Source organism: Chenopodium album, chromosome 6, assembly GCF_948465745.1.
Source record: "Chenopodium album chromosome 6, dcCheAlbu1.1, whole genome shotgun sequence".
NCBI lineage: Eukaryota > Viridiplantae > Streptophyta > Magnoliopsida > Caryophyllales > Amaranthaceae > Chenopodium > Chenopodium album.
Window position 1 is genome coordinate 60,303,270 of NC_137839.1, and position 14,495 is coordinate 60,317,764.

The 14,495-nt window shown below is 34.0% G+C and overlaps 2 long non-coding RNA genes across 3 annotated transcripts; one reads left to right on the forward strand and one right to left on the reverse strand.

Annotated features, from left to right (window-relative positions):
* The first annotated feature begins 4,543 nt into the window (after positions 1-4,543).
* LOC145636137 (uncharacterized) lies at positions 4,544-12,959 on the forward strand. The gene is made up of 3 exons (XR_014114039.1): positions 4,544-4,678; positions 6,264-6,921; positions 11,308-12,959. It is a non-coding gene; the product is annotated as an uncharacterized LOC145636137 (long non-coding RNA).
* LOC145636136 (uncharacterized) lies at positions 9,062-9,829 on the reverse strand. Of its 2 annotated transcripts, XR_014114038.1 has the most exons (3): positions 9,711-9,829; positions 9,257-9,450; positions 9,062-9,155 (listed from the first exon to the last, which is right to left on the reverse strand). It is a non-coding gene; the product is annotated as an uncharacterized LOC145636136 (long non-coding RNA). The 2 variants fall into 2 exon arrangements; XR_014114037.1 differs by having other exon boundaries at positions 9,062-9,450.
* Positions 12,960-14,495: the final 1,536 nt, after the last annotated feature.

Here is a 14,495-nt window from a genome sequence, read left to right on the forward strand (position 1 = left end):
TAAAATCGTTAGAAAAATAATAAAAATAAAGGAGCATGATCCTTACTTTGATTCTGTTTGTTTGCAACTACAAAATAATAAACGAGTTAGTAACTTCAAGGAAATAAATAAAACAATAACTAAATTAAATTAAATAAAATAAAGTTGATTTTGGGGCCAAACCCTCAAACAGTTCTACCTTTCGCGCCTTGGCTTAAGGACAGAACCTCGAGTAAAATATGGACTCCTTTGAGTGCTTGAAGAAGGAATTTTGAAGTGAAAAGGGTAGGCTAGTGTTTAGGCTAAAGCATAGAAGAGAGAAAATAAAATAATAGAATTACTCGGTGCCCCGTACATCAGAAATGAGGGGGTATTTATAGGGAAAATGTGTTGAGGGAGCACACGGAACCCTAAAATGATAAAAACCCTAAAAAAGTATCCCGTGACACGGTCAAACTGTACCGTGACACGGGAAGCCCCACCGTCAGACGGTACACAATCCCGTGACACGGTACATTTTTGGTGTGACGCGGGAAATTTTCAGAAAACGGGATAAAAAACGCGTTAAGGGTTTACGCGGAAAAGACACGGAATGTCCCGTGTCACGGCAGACCTCCCGTGTCACAGGAAGTCCCACCGTCAGACGGGAAGGATTCCCGTGACACGGTGGCAGTCTGCCGTGGCGCGGGAATTTCTAGTCCATTTTCCGTCTAAATACATTTTTAACCCTAATTTCCTTCGGCTTTTTAAGTGCCGATTGATAATTTCGGGCCTTTTCTGGCTTTTATTATTCGGGCTAAAATAAGAAAATAATTAAATAAAAGGTTTGGGCCAAAAATAAATAATAAAACAATAAAATAAAAAAGGTTTGGGCTTAAAATTAATTAATAAGTTTGGGCTGAAATTAAAACTATGCTTTTACCAAACATCAAGACTAATCCATGGACTGTTCAAAAATATGAATTTAATAAAATACGATTTTTTAAGCACTCTCGGGATTAAATATTAAACCCGACCAATAGTAGCGGTGAAAGGTTGTTCATCATCGGGTTTGGTTTTGGGGAGACATTTTTAGGTGTCTATAGGTAGATGGAGCGTGAACCCCCAGAGGGTTATGGCCATATGTAGAACACATATGGGTTTCAGAAAAGTGAGAAAAACTCAATCAGGAGGTAGAATCGAGCCAACAGTACTAGAAATGGTCAAAACAAGAAGGCAGAGTTTTGGCTCGGTATTGAAAGAACTTGGCGACAGACTACAGGGACTGTTGCCGCAAAAGTACCCCTGTCGCCAAGCGACAGAAGCTCTTTATAGGCGACAAGCCCTGTTTTCAAGGCGCTAGTTCCTACATACCTTGGCAGGTATCTGTGTTCTTAGAATTTTCCAGATTTTGCAGTATTATTTCGATTCTAGTTGTGAAAGATATTTCTCAAATTTCCTACGTGTAAAATCCTATGTTTTTGACTCATTTCGGATGGTCTATCCAATGAGGATCTTTTTTATGCATATGACAATAATGCTAATCAAAATAACGCACATGAAATACTTAGAACTTTTCGAGTCTCATCAGCTCATTCTAAATCATTGCCAAAATAAATTTTAGGAATTAAAATAGAAATCTTCCCCAGTGGAGTCGCCAAAAAAAAGTGTAGGGAATATTTCAAGCATTATAACCCCAAGCTTGAACCCCACCGTGATCATACACTTAAGTATGGTGGCGACCAAAGGGAAAGAAAAGAGAGCAAAAGAGTCGCCAACAAGTTTTAGGATCGGAACTGGTAAACCAATCCCTAGGTGAAGGTTACACCCCTTAACGATCCAGGACATCGTCAACTCCATAAGGTCTTGAACCAAATAGGGTTCGGGAATGAGGGTACTAATCCAATCTACAAAAGAAGGGACCCGCCCTATAAAATAGGCCTCTACTTTATTCTACTCGTATTCATGTGCGCTTTCTTATTAACATGAAAACATTAGATTAACCCTAAACCTGTTTAATCTATGTTGGTTGAATATTAATGCACAAACAAAACTATTATTGGCGATCAAAGCTTTAACCCTAACATGGTGTTAACATGATATTAGAAAGCATAAAAGACACCCTAAACATGATTATATAGAGCAATAAATAACATCCTAACATGATACTAGGAATTAAACAAATCTAAGCATGCTTTCTACATTGAAATAAAATAGGGAGTAAGCTAATTACTTACTTCGAAGCCTCGTACCTCTTTCTAATAACAAAATACACGCGTTAGTAAACTTCAATGAAAGAATAAAGAATTATTAAAGAATTAAATAATTAAAATAAAGTTTAAACTGGATTTGGGACCAAACCCTCAGAAAACTATAAACCTTGCACGTCTAGGGTGAAGGCAACTTCAAACTTGGCTAGATGTTTCTTAGTCTTGTGTATGCGGTATTGTGTTTAAAAGGGGTGGTTTAGAAAGAGAGAGAAAGAAATCAAGTAAGCCTTTATGAGAGTTGATGAATAAAAACGGAGGTCAAGGACCCTATTTATAAGAAAACAATCTGGAAAAGCATAGAATTTGATAAGGAATAAAACTACACGTTGTCGCCAGTAATACACTCTGTTGCGAGGCGACAAGGTCTGTCGCCAGGCGACAGACTTGTCGTTTAGCGACAGCCTGGCTTTCACGCGCTTTCCACAGGGAATCCGATCTTTAACCAAATTTGATCTACGGAATCCGTACAGAAGCTAAAAACGTATAATTAAAATAATAATATAATAATAAAATAATAATATTTTATTCCAAATAAAAATCCAACTTGAAATAATTATTAATCCTAACTCTATTAGAATTTAAAAGAATCTTCTAGAAACTTCTAGAAAATTATAATTAATCCTAATAATTTTAGGAATAATAATTAACATTGGGCCCTCCTCTAGATCATTGGGCCGTATGTAAATAACAAACCGGGCCCAGTTTAGTATTTTGGCCATAACTTCCTCAATATTCATCGAAATTGGGTTTATAATATATCGTTGGAAAGGTCTTTGCGAGCTCCATCCAACTACACTATTATTGGACCCTTATTACGGACCAAACTAAACTGGATTGGCTATTTTTAATAAAGTTGTTTTCAAAAACAGAGAGAAGAGAATTTAATAAAACTAAACCGCAACACTTGACTTTTCACACTTTCACCTTATTCGTTTATGGTTCGACGTGAAAGGTTATTCATCACTGGGTTTGGTTTTGGGGAGACACAAATGGATGTCTACAATATTATTGTCAAAAAATATTAGAAATTTATGTTAACATTCATAGTCATTTCTTTCTTGTACTACTCCATAGGAAATCGCATAACATTTCCTCTGTAATAATTGCATAATTCAATAGCACTTTTTCAAACTTCACTATACACTATGACTCAATGAAACAATCTTCTACCCAACGAAAATTAGAGGTATGTATATAATATAATCATGAAATCATCTAGATATAATTAGAGGTAGGCTCTTAAAGTTCAATTTGTAGCACAATATATATATATGACAAAAAAACCAAACTAATACGAAATATATATGTATGCTTCAAACAAGTAGGAGTAACTTATAAATATTATTATGCAACTCATATTGTATAGTCTAACTGCTATACAAAGTACATGATTATAGTAGCCATCTTATATAATAGCTAACTCTACTTTTAATCAAGAGTCACACATTCTAGGAATAATATATAAAGCATATATATCTTCCGGTTACCTCAATTAACCATGAAATTTTCTTATATGTGCCAAAAGCAAATTGAGTAAGAAAGCTTATAATTAACTAGAAATATATTATAATCTGCAATTAAATATAACTTGCTGCAAATATGAACGAAAAAACTTAAAAACCGAAACATATGGCATCTTAAATTAATGAACATTAAACATAAAAATTGTAGGAGCTGAGTGAGATTTGATTTATGGTACATAACTTACCAATGTTTACGATTCAAGAATAAATAATTGCAATAAATTAAGACTTAAAACATAGTAAACATACTCATAAGACATATAGTACATACAAATTGTTGATTATGCCACATTGAAGTTCAAAGAATATGTACATGTAACAAGTCAAGCAAATTCAATTGTAAATCAAAGACAGTATTTTTCTAACGCTTTTATTAACATAATCTACCTTAGAAATATATAATGCAAACTTTCCTTATCTTATGAATTCACTGTCTCGAAACTATTGCCGATGGTGCAAACACAGATGAATAAGATTAGACTATATCATGTTAAAAACTATTAACATAATCCACTATAATTGGATTATAATTTATACACACAATTAGAGTCATAATATAAATATAAATATATATATATATATATATATATATATATATATATATATATATATATATATATATATATATATATATATATAGAATCAGAATCATTTGAGAACCTAGGTCTATAATAGGAACTAGGAACTAATCTGAGCCCTTGATTCATTTGATCCAACGGCTGAAATGTCGTCCGCGTTTTTAACTTAATAATGGCATTTTGGTAAATTATTGTATTATACCCAAACAAATCCACCGTTCTGATTTGCTTTCTCTCTCTTCTTCATGCTTTCTCTTCCTCCAAATTCTTTGTGATCTGAGGCAATTTTCTGGGTTCACTCACGATTTCTTCGCTTTTGTTCATCAAATTCTAGCGTGTTTTTGTTAAGGTATGCAAATTTCGATCTATTAATATGTTGATTGCTCGCTTCAGTTTAAGTTTGCTCAATTTGGTTTCGATTAATTCGAGTTTGAATTTGGGGTTTTTGCAATTTTTAATTTTATTTGATTAATCAGTGTTTTTTCATTTTATAATCAGATTACATAGTCGAAATTTGGGGGTTCTTTGCTAGTTTTTGTTTGATTTATTTGTGAATTTTGATTGTTGCATGTGCTGTAATTTTAATTGCAATTTTTGTTGTGTTCTTTCATGATTTACTGTCCAGATTATAAAATTCAATTTTAGTAACTAGGAATTCGATGGGAATTATTGTGTTCTTGCTCTAAAATTATGTCTTCAATCTATACTTTTGTTCTAGGCTTCTATACTGGAAATTTCATCTTTTTTTTTTCAGGAGATAATTCAATGGTGAATTGGATTATCATCTGGGATATGCTTTGGGTGGTTGGATGATAATTTACTTTTGGATAATTACTTTTAATAAAATCTTATTCACTTTTATGAGTTTTTGTTTCACTTTTATGCCTTGAGTTTGCAATTGCAATTTGCGAGGCAATAGTATCTTTTTCAATGTATTGATGTAGTGGAAATGGCTTATATTTTGCTGGTACATTAATCTCTACTTGTATGAAATGAATGATAGGATAGCTTGTATTCTTGACTATGAATTATGTCTTGGAGAAAGCTGATTGTGTTAACTTGTACGTTCTTAACATTGCTCTCGCACTAAAAGAAAGCATTATGAGTAGGACAACCTTCATACTTCTATTGTAGCTATATATGCATGATAGACTACAAATTTGTATGCTCTTGTTGGCTTATATTTGTATGCTCCATGTACCCAAGCTTTTGATTACTTCACCAGCTCCATGAAGTTGAGACCCAAGGTGCATTTAATATCAAAAGATGTTATCTTGTATCTTCTGCCGATCAGAATGTTGGATCAACTAAATTTTTGAAAGTTTGTCAATGAACTAACTTTGATGTAGAAATTTATCTTCTTTTCTATCTACAACAGAATTGATTTTCTTGATGCTATCTTGTTACTGTCTATCATTAGATTTGCGTTTTGTCTGTGCCAATGACATTGGGATGCTTTGACAGTGTTAATGTGTGACAGATTATGATTGATGGTTAGTCTAATGATGCTATATCAATCCTAATGCCTTGGTATCTTATGACTTTTATTTTTTTGGCAGTGAGTTTATTTAGAGTTTCTGACATTTTCTGTTGTAGTTTTATGAGCTTTTTCTCTTTTAATTACTTCACCAACTGCACATGTAGTTCTAATTACACCCAAAACAGTGTGTACCAAAAAAACCTCGGTAATCTCTTAGCCGAGTTAAATGCCAAAGCTTCGCTTTCTGGTTTTTATTGCACATCTGTAGGCCAGATCCCTGATAAAGTCTATGGCCTTTATCTATGCCGGGGTGACATTGGTGGTCAAGGTGTGGCCAGTGTGTATACCAAGCTCAAGGTAGTATCCTCAAAGAGTGTCTGACCCCAGATATGGGGCTGTTCTATGGTACGATAATTGCATGCTTCATTTCTCTAATGAGTCATTTTATCATCAGATGGATGATTACCCAAGCAACGTGGCATGGAACCCTGAAAACATTACTAGTAATGAGACTCGGGCATTTTCTAAGGTGCTTAACAATACCATGATGGATTTGACACCAGAGATTGTGAACAGCAAGATGAAATTTGGTATTAAAATGGCTAACATCACAAGGTCAAAAAAGTTATATACCTTGGGGCAGTGCACGCTAGACTTTATAGGGAACACTTCCAAATGGACAAGAAATAGCAGTGAAAAGGTTGTCATCCACCTCAAGGCAAGGTATTGCAGAATTCAAGACAGAAGTTCTATTAGTTGCAAAGCTTCAGCATAAGAATTTGGTTAGACTCCTGGGATTCTGTTTGCAAGCACAAGAAAAGTTACTTGTCTATGAGTTCTTGCCTAATTCAAGTCTTGACAAAGTCCTACTTGGTATCATATGATTAATTTAAGGCAACCAACATTTCAAATCTGTTTTTGTTTGTAGTATATCAAGATTTTGCTAATTAATTAAAATTGCAGATCCAAACAAGCACATATCATTGAAGGCAAGTACCCCGGTTCCCTCTCCCCTCTCAGCATCTCTAATTCCTCTCTTCTCTCTTACAAGTCACATGCCTGCTCTTCCGCTCACTCTTCTTTGTCTTCCTCTGATTTCAGAAGTATAGAAGGTGAATTTCTTTTTTATTTACTTTAAGAAATATTTTATTTACTTTAAATTATTTTGAATCTACTTTTATTACTAGAAATTCAAACTCTTATCCAATGATTAAATATATGAACATGTAGATTAACTCACTTATCCAATCAACTCACTTTTGAGTATATATTACCTACTTTTAAGTTTATATTAATTACTTTTAAGTTTATATTAATTACTTTTGAGTTAATATTAATATTAGTAATATACTTTGACGATATTTGGTTTACTTTTTAGTGTTTTTTTATATACTTTTAAGCTATTATGATATACTTTTGAGTATTTTTTATTTGCTTTTGAGTAATTTTGTTCAACTTTGAAAGCTGAATATACACTAGCCTACTAGCTCAACAAGCTGAGCATTGTGCAAATGCACAAAAGATGTGGGTTTGAATCCCACGTAGGTTTGTTTATTAGATAAAACTATTTTTTTATTCACTCTACTTTTGAAATTTTCATATATACTTTTTGAATATTTCGATTTACTTTAAAGTCTTTTTTATTTACTTTATATTTATTTGATTTACTGTAAAGACCATAAAATTATTTTTTTATTCACTCCACTTTGAGTTTTTTTATTTACTTTTAGAATATTTCGATTTACTTTAAAGTATATTTTATTTATCTTTAGAGATAACCTATGTAGAATTCGAACTTAAACCTCTATGCATCCACATAATGCTCTACCATTTGAACTAATAGTTTTACTTTAAAGGCTTTTTTATTTACTTTAAATTCGATTTGATTTACTAAACTTATCTAGAACTAACAGTTATAAAAACTCTAACACAAACCCAAGGCTAGATGAATCAAAGACAAAAGAGGAGCAGGAGAATATAGGTTTTTTTTATTTACTTTAAATTCAATTGTATTTACTTTTAGAGGTAACCTATGTAGGAATCGAACCTACACCTCTATGCATCCGCATAGTGCTCTACCACTTGAGCTAATAGGTTTACTTTAAAATATTTTTTATTTACTTTAGATTAGATTTGATTTAATTTAGGGTTTAGGGTTTAGTAATTTGATTTACTGTTAAGGTATTTTGATGTACTTTAGAATGCTTTGTATTTACTTTTAGAGATTACCTATGTAGGAATCGAACCTACATCTCTAAGCATTTGCATAGTGCTCTACCACTTGAGCTAAATGGTTTATTTTAGAGCCGTTTTTAGTCAATTTAAATGCTTTTTTATTTACTTTAGACAACTAATATAAGAATCTACATTATCCAACTTTATTCATCTTTTGTATTTTCAAACCCAATGTAAACTAAGATGAGCTTATTAACAGCCACACTAACGTGAGAATTCCTCGCCTTAGCTTTATTACACGACATGAGACTTGGGTGAGCAAAGCATAGCAACATCACATAACAGCTCCGCGGGAACCTTACTTGTTATCTCTCATTGAATGTCACCGAATATTTCTAGATGCTTTGTGAGAAGACAAGCATCTAGAGCACAAATTTGCTCTTACCAAACTTAGCTGTCATAGGCAGAAACCCCTGCTTGCATTTTAAGGACCTTATTAAAGAACTCTTGAAACACTAACTTATTTACTTAAAAATATAATACATTTACTTTTTCTATGATTTACTCATGTGTGACCACTATTGTGGCTCTATAATGGTGCAATCTCATGGAAGCCCAGCCACCTTGCAAATGCATTTGAATTTTCAAGTTTACACAGAGCTACATCCAAGTTTCAACAAATAAAACTTCACCTATTTTAACACCTAATCAACCAGCAACTATTTTTGTCAGACCTATGTATGTAATACACAAACAACTATGAAAATCGAGCTCATGAAGAATCTTGCCAGAGACAAGTAATGTATAAGAAGAGCCATCTTATATTATCCCATATTATTCTTAGTTATATATCCAAGCTCACTAGGAATAGGGCCAGAGAGAATTATGTTTTCTCAAGAAAAGTCCTGACATCCCCCTCCATAGTAGAGCGTTTGGATAACATCCCACTCTCTTCCAAGAAATTATTTTACTTTTAAAGTGATTTAATTTATTATTAAACAGTTTAAGTTTACTTTTAATGCATTATAATCACCAAATTATACAAGTAGCATTCAAAAAATGAAAAGAGGAAACAAATCAAACAATAGAAGAAAATTGTTTTGTTTAAAGAGAGAATATTTTGTTAAGCAATTTTGACAATTGGCCGCAATGTTACATCCATCCATTTGAGCTGCCAATTCAACCACAATCAATTAATGTTGATTACAAGGAAAAAAAAATCAAATTAGGCAAGCTCATAATATTTCTGAGAGCATCACTTTCTAGAATTACCTCATTATATCCCAACTTCTTTGCCACCTCAACCCCAAACCTTGCTGTTATTGGCCCTTATTGCCTCCGCCTGAACTCCATCTCACTTTCATATGCTTAACTGCAGCAGCTCATAATATCCATGTACGCTGTTGAATCTCTGATGACTACATCAAACTGAACTCCCCTACAGTGCTTTATAATTGAGTATCTATCTACATTAGAAAGTGATAATATGATTCATTGGGGCATTTTAACAAACAGTTGGTGTGCATTCACTTGATATTTTGCTTAAATTTAGATGAAATTTAACAAAAATTAGTGAAAACGGAATTACACTATTAAGAACCCTAAATTGACCCTACTAACAACAAAATCACGAAAAATCACATAAAGATAACGTTATTGAAACTCGTTAATTTCAAAAAAAAAAAAAAAAAAAAAAAAAAAAAGAGAAAAGAACAAAAAATCTTACAGCTTCAATGGAGTACAAAGAGCACGAAAGCTGCTTTAATGGAGAAGAGAATGCTCGAAAACTGCTCTAATGGAGAGCTCAAAGCAGTAGCATCAATGGAGGAGATTGATTGATCGGAGGAGAGAGAAAGTGTAAAGCTGATAAGTGACTTTTATGTCACTTTTAGTAGGGGTGTTAAAAAAAACCCGACCCGTTGTCCCGCTGACCCGACTTGATTTAACCGGGTATTTTTTAAATTTAACGGGACGGGTACCCGACCCGGGAAATTTAGCAGTCCTCGGGTCGGGTCATGGTCCGCTTTGTAAAGGAGGCGGGTACCCGATTACCCGGTTAGAGTTTTTTTAGCAGCTCTTTTAAAGAGCTAGGTAAGATGTTTTTCAATTTTCACTTCTATTCTCTCTCCTGCTACAGCTGCCATCTCCTCTTCTCCATGCTCTTCAATTCTCAGTTTCTCATAAAAAAAACTTTACAATCTCTCCTCCATCTTTTTCTAGATTGAAGAGTTATTATCTTATAACTCTCCAATTTCTCCTTTTATCTCCCAAATATACTCCATTTTTTTAAAGTGATTGAGGCCCATGTCCATCAAGGCATCAACATAAATCTCCAGTAACGAGATTGTTATCAGAATCGACATGTGATGCTTCCGAGTGCGGCGTGCGGTTGACATGCTTTCGAATTCGACGGTGTTTTTAGATTTTTGGTTTATTAAATTAGCTTTTTTTTTTAATTTAATATGTGTATAATTATAATTGTGGATTTGTGGGTTTGTAGTTCAATGTGTAAAGCAACTTTGGGATTTTTGGTTCCTAAATTTTACGTAGTAGAATTTATTTGATTTTTTTTGGGGTGAATATTGTTGTTGATTTTTTGATTGAATGTGTTATGAATTTTTGATTTTACAAGTAGTAGTCAAACTCAATTTTTGTTTGATGATTGAATAATAGATATAATAATTAGAATTTTATAGCAATTTTTTTTTTATTACTTTAATTGTTTTACAGCTTAATCTTCATCTTCAAAGATGGAGTAATTTGTTCTGATTTTGCTTAATCAAGAATTTAAGAAAGCGGGTACCCTATGACCCGACCCGAGAAATTCGGGTACCCGACACCCGGGTATTCGAGTTTCTCGGGTCGGGACATGGGTCGGCTGTGAAACTACCCGATAATCCGGGTATCCGCATTTTCGGGTACCCGAAAATACGGGTACCCGAATTTGAACACCCCTAACTTTTAGGGTGTTTATTTAGTCGTTTTCCGGCTTATTTTCCAATAATTTCACCCTTTTATCCTTTATTTCTATTATTTTATTATTCTCGTTTTTTATCTTTATTTTGTATATTTTTGCCCTTTTTATTAGTTTTTAGTTTATTTTTGTAGTTTTAGTTAATAATTTCCCGCTTCTCTCGTTTTATTTATTTTCTTTTAGTTTGTAGTTTATTTTATTTTATTTTATTTCATTTTATTTTATTATTTCTTTAGTTTTAGCATTTTATTTTATTTTACTTTATTTATCTTATTTTATTTTACTTTATTTTTCTTACTTTATTTTATTTATTTTATTTTCCAATTCACCCTCGTGTTTTTGGTTGTAGGTGTTCCGGGTTTCAAAGTCATGTTCGAGTTCAAAGTCCGAGATTCGAGGCACATGATTTGAGCCAACCCCTGCTGCCAGCTTAACCATCACCACACCATCCCTTAACCTCCACCACACAACTCCCCTGCTCCACAACTCACAACTTCCCCTGCTTCCCCACCTTACCAGCACCTCACTCCGCAATCACCCAAGCCAACATTTAGCCACCAAATCACACCACATCACCACCAACACTCCCTTGTTCCCACGTTTCACCTCCCCTGCTTTCCTCAACAAACACAACACCATCAGCCACAATCCCCTGCTCCCACCAGAAAATTCACCACCACGCAAACCACATGCCACGCACTCTCACCATTCTCAGCCTTCATAGCCACCATTAACCCCTGCTCCCTCCCCTCACGCAACAACAACCACAAAAACCGCAGAAAATTCGCCACCACCAGCCACCAACACAGGAGCAAGGCTGCCCAGACGCACTCTACCCCACACCACACACCACCGGCCACAACGCAAACAACGCAACAACAACAACAGTTACAGCAGCTTCTCCCTTGCTCCTAGCTCCCCACGCAATCACCACCCAGCACCACCACCGCAATCACCCATTTCAGCCACCTGACCTCAATTAACACCAACCCGCAAAACCCACACTCCTAAATTCGCACCAGTCACACACACCTCACCTCCAACCAAACCCACACAAACACCACCCACCAATCAGAGAAGCAGTTTCAATCGAACCTCCAAATTCGCCCAACCCAGACCTCCGCGGCCGCGCAGCCCTGTCAGAAGGCGCACGCAATTGGAGTCCAAAATCAGGGTCGAGGCAGTAGCTATTGTGCGACCTCTGCGCGATGTCTGTGCGGGCGCGCAATTGTGGGTCAATCACGAGCTTTTCACGTGATTTTTAATGAGAATTGGACGGCCACAATTTTGGATGCTAGATGACGATGATGCTGATGAACGGTGATGATGGTTGTTTCGGATGATGCGTGAATGGTGATGTTGATGATGAAATGAGAGTAGTGAATTGGAGGAAGGAAGAATCGGGTCTGATTGTTTTGTTTTGGGGAGGATGGGTTTTATTTTACTTTCTTTTTGGTTTATTTTATTTTATTTCTTTTCTCTTTTTATTTCTTTTATTTGTTATTTTATTTTCTTTATTTGTTTTCTTTTATTATTTTAGCTTGTATTATAAATACCCCTTTTGGGATTATTCTCTAAAAACTTTCAATCAACATTTTATTTTACCCTAGGTTAGATTAGAGTAGTTTTAGTTCCTTTATTTTCTCTCCCTTAGGGTTAGATTAGGAGTTTCTCTCTCTAGTTTAGGAGTAGTTTAGAGAGAGAAAGCTTGGATTTTTCATGGAGTTTTGAGAGGTTGAAGAAGCATTTTTGGTGGATTTTTCTTCTCATTTATTCAATGAGTCTTCCTAACTTTCTCTCACCTTTATTGCTTTCATTTATTATTGTTTTTGCTTATTTATTTGTTGTTTTGAGTAGATTAATTAGTTTAGTTATTTGATTCTTGCTTTTATTATTATTTTACCTTGTTTTCCATGTTTTTGTTCACCATGTTAGCTTAGGTTTTGTTCTAGGGAAATGGATGAAGGTTATGTTAATTAATTTAATGATTGATTGTGATTAGTATGAAATTGTTTCTTGGTTATTGTGTATGGATGATGCTTTTATGGATTAGAATCTTTCTAGCTAATTGATTCTATGTTCTTAATTGTATTTTCAATCAATTGCGCGAGAGTGAGTTGGTTGAGAGCCCTAAATTCTTCCATACCTTTGCTAGGCTAGTTGCACGAGAGTGAATTAGTTTAGTAGGATAATTAACATGCTTAATTGCACGAGAGTGAGTTAATTGTGTTGATTGTTCCTAATCGAGGTCATTTTCATCTAATTGTATGATGTTGTTGAATGCATTGATGTAATTGGATTCCACTTTCCCTAGTTTTAGTTATTTGCTCTTAGTAGTGTTTAGTTGAACCTCTCTTTACCTCACAAGCTTTCCTAGTAGTCTAATTAGCATAGATTGATACACTTAGTCCTTTTGGGTTCGACCCTTTACTTACCCCTATACTGGTATTAGGGTAGTTTAGGTTTTATAAATTTCTAATTTGATTAGGGTTAGTAGACCAACGACACTATCTAACTCTAGATCAAAAGCTAATGGCATGATTCAGAATTCTAAATATTAAATGATCTGAACCGTTTATTTCCTTTTAATCTGACGGTTGTAATGAGTTCCTAGTTCCTATTATAGAGCTAGTTCTCATTATAACCTGGTCCTATATATAATTGAAATCATGTGAGAACCAAGGTGAATAATAGGAACTAGGAACCAAGCTCAGCCTTCAATCGTGTTCCATCTGACGGCTCACATCTCACCCGCTTTCATTAATGGCATTTTCGTAATTTCGCGGATTTTCAAATTTTTTTCCAGTTTTTTAACTTTTAAGGCAATTTCATTTACTTTATGACCGATTTCATTTACTTTTACTAACTTTTCATTTACTTTTTAGAAATGAAACTGGAAATTATTACAAAAATATCATTAATGACACGGGAAGCATGTGAGCCGTCCGATTAACATAATCTAAGGGCCTAGATTAGTTCCTAGTTCTTATTTTAGCCTTGGTTTCTCATTATAACTTGATCCTACATATATATATGTACGTACATATATATATGTACGTACATATATATATATACATATATATATGTATGTATATATATATATATACATATATATATGTATATATATATATATATGTATACATATATATATATGTATATATATATACTACCTCCGTTAATTATTACTTGCAACTTTTGCCATTTTAGGATGCTTCCAATTACTTACAACTTTCCAATTTCTTTCCTTTTTTGGTAATTTTTTTAAAATAAGATTACGAAAATACCCTTACCAATAATGTTAAAAACACACTTAGATAATTTAATTACAACTCATTAAATTAATAATTTCACTTATTTAACATAACTATTCTCACCCAATTCCAATTTACCCATACTAATTCAATCAAAAATCCAACCCAACAAATCATTCCACCATCAGATTCATCTTCCAATAACTCATTCGAACACCACCTTCAATATCGATGTCGCCGCCGCCATTTCTAACCACCACCTACAACATCGCCGCCTCTAAACACC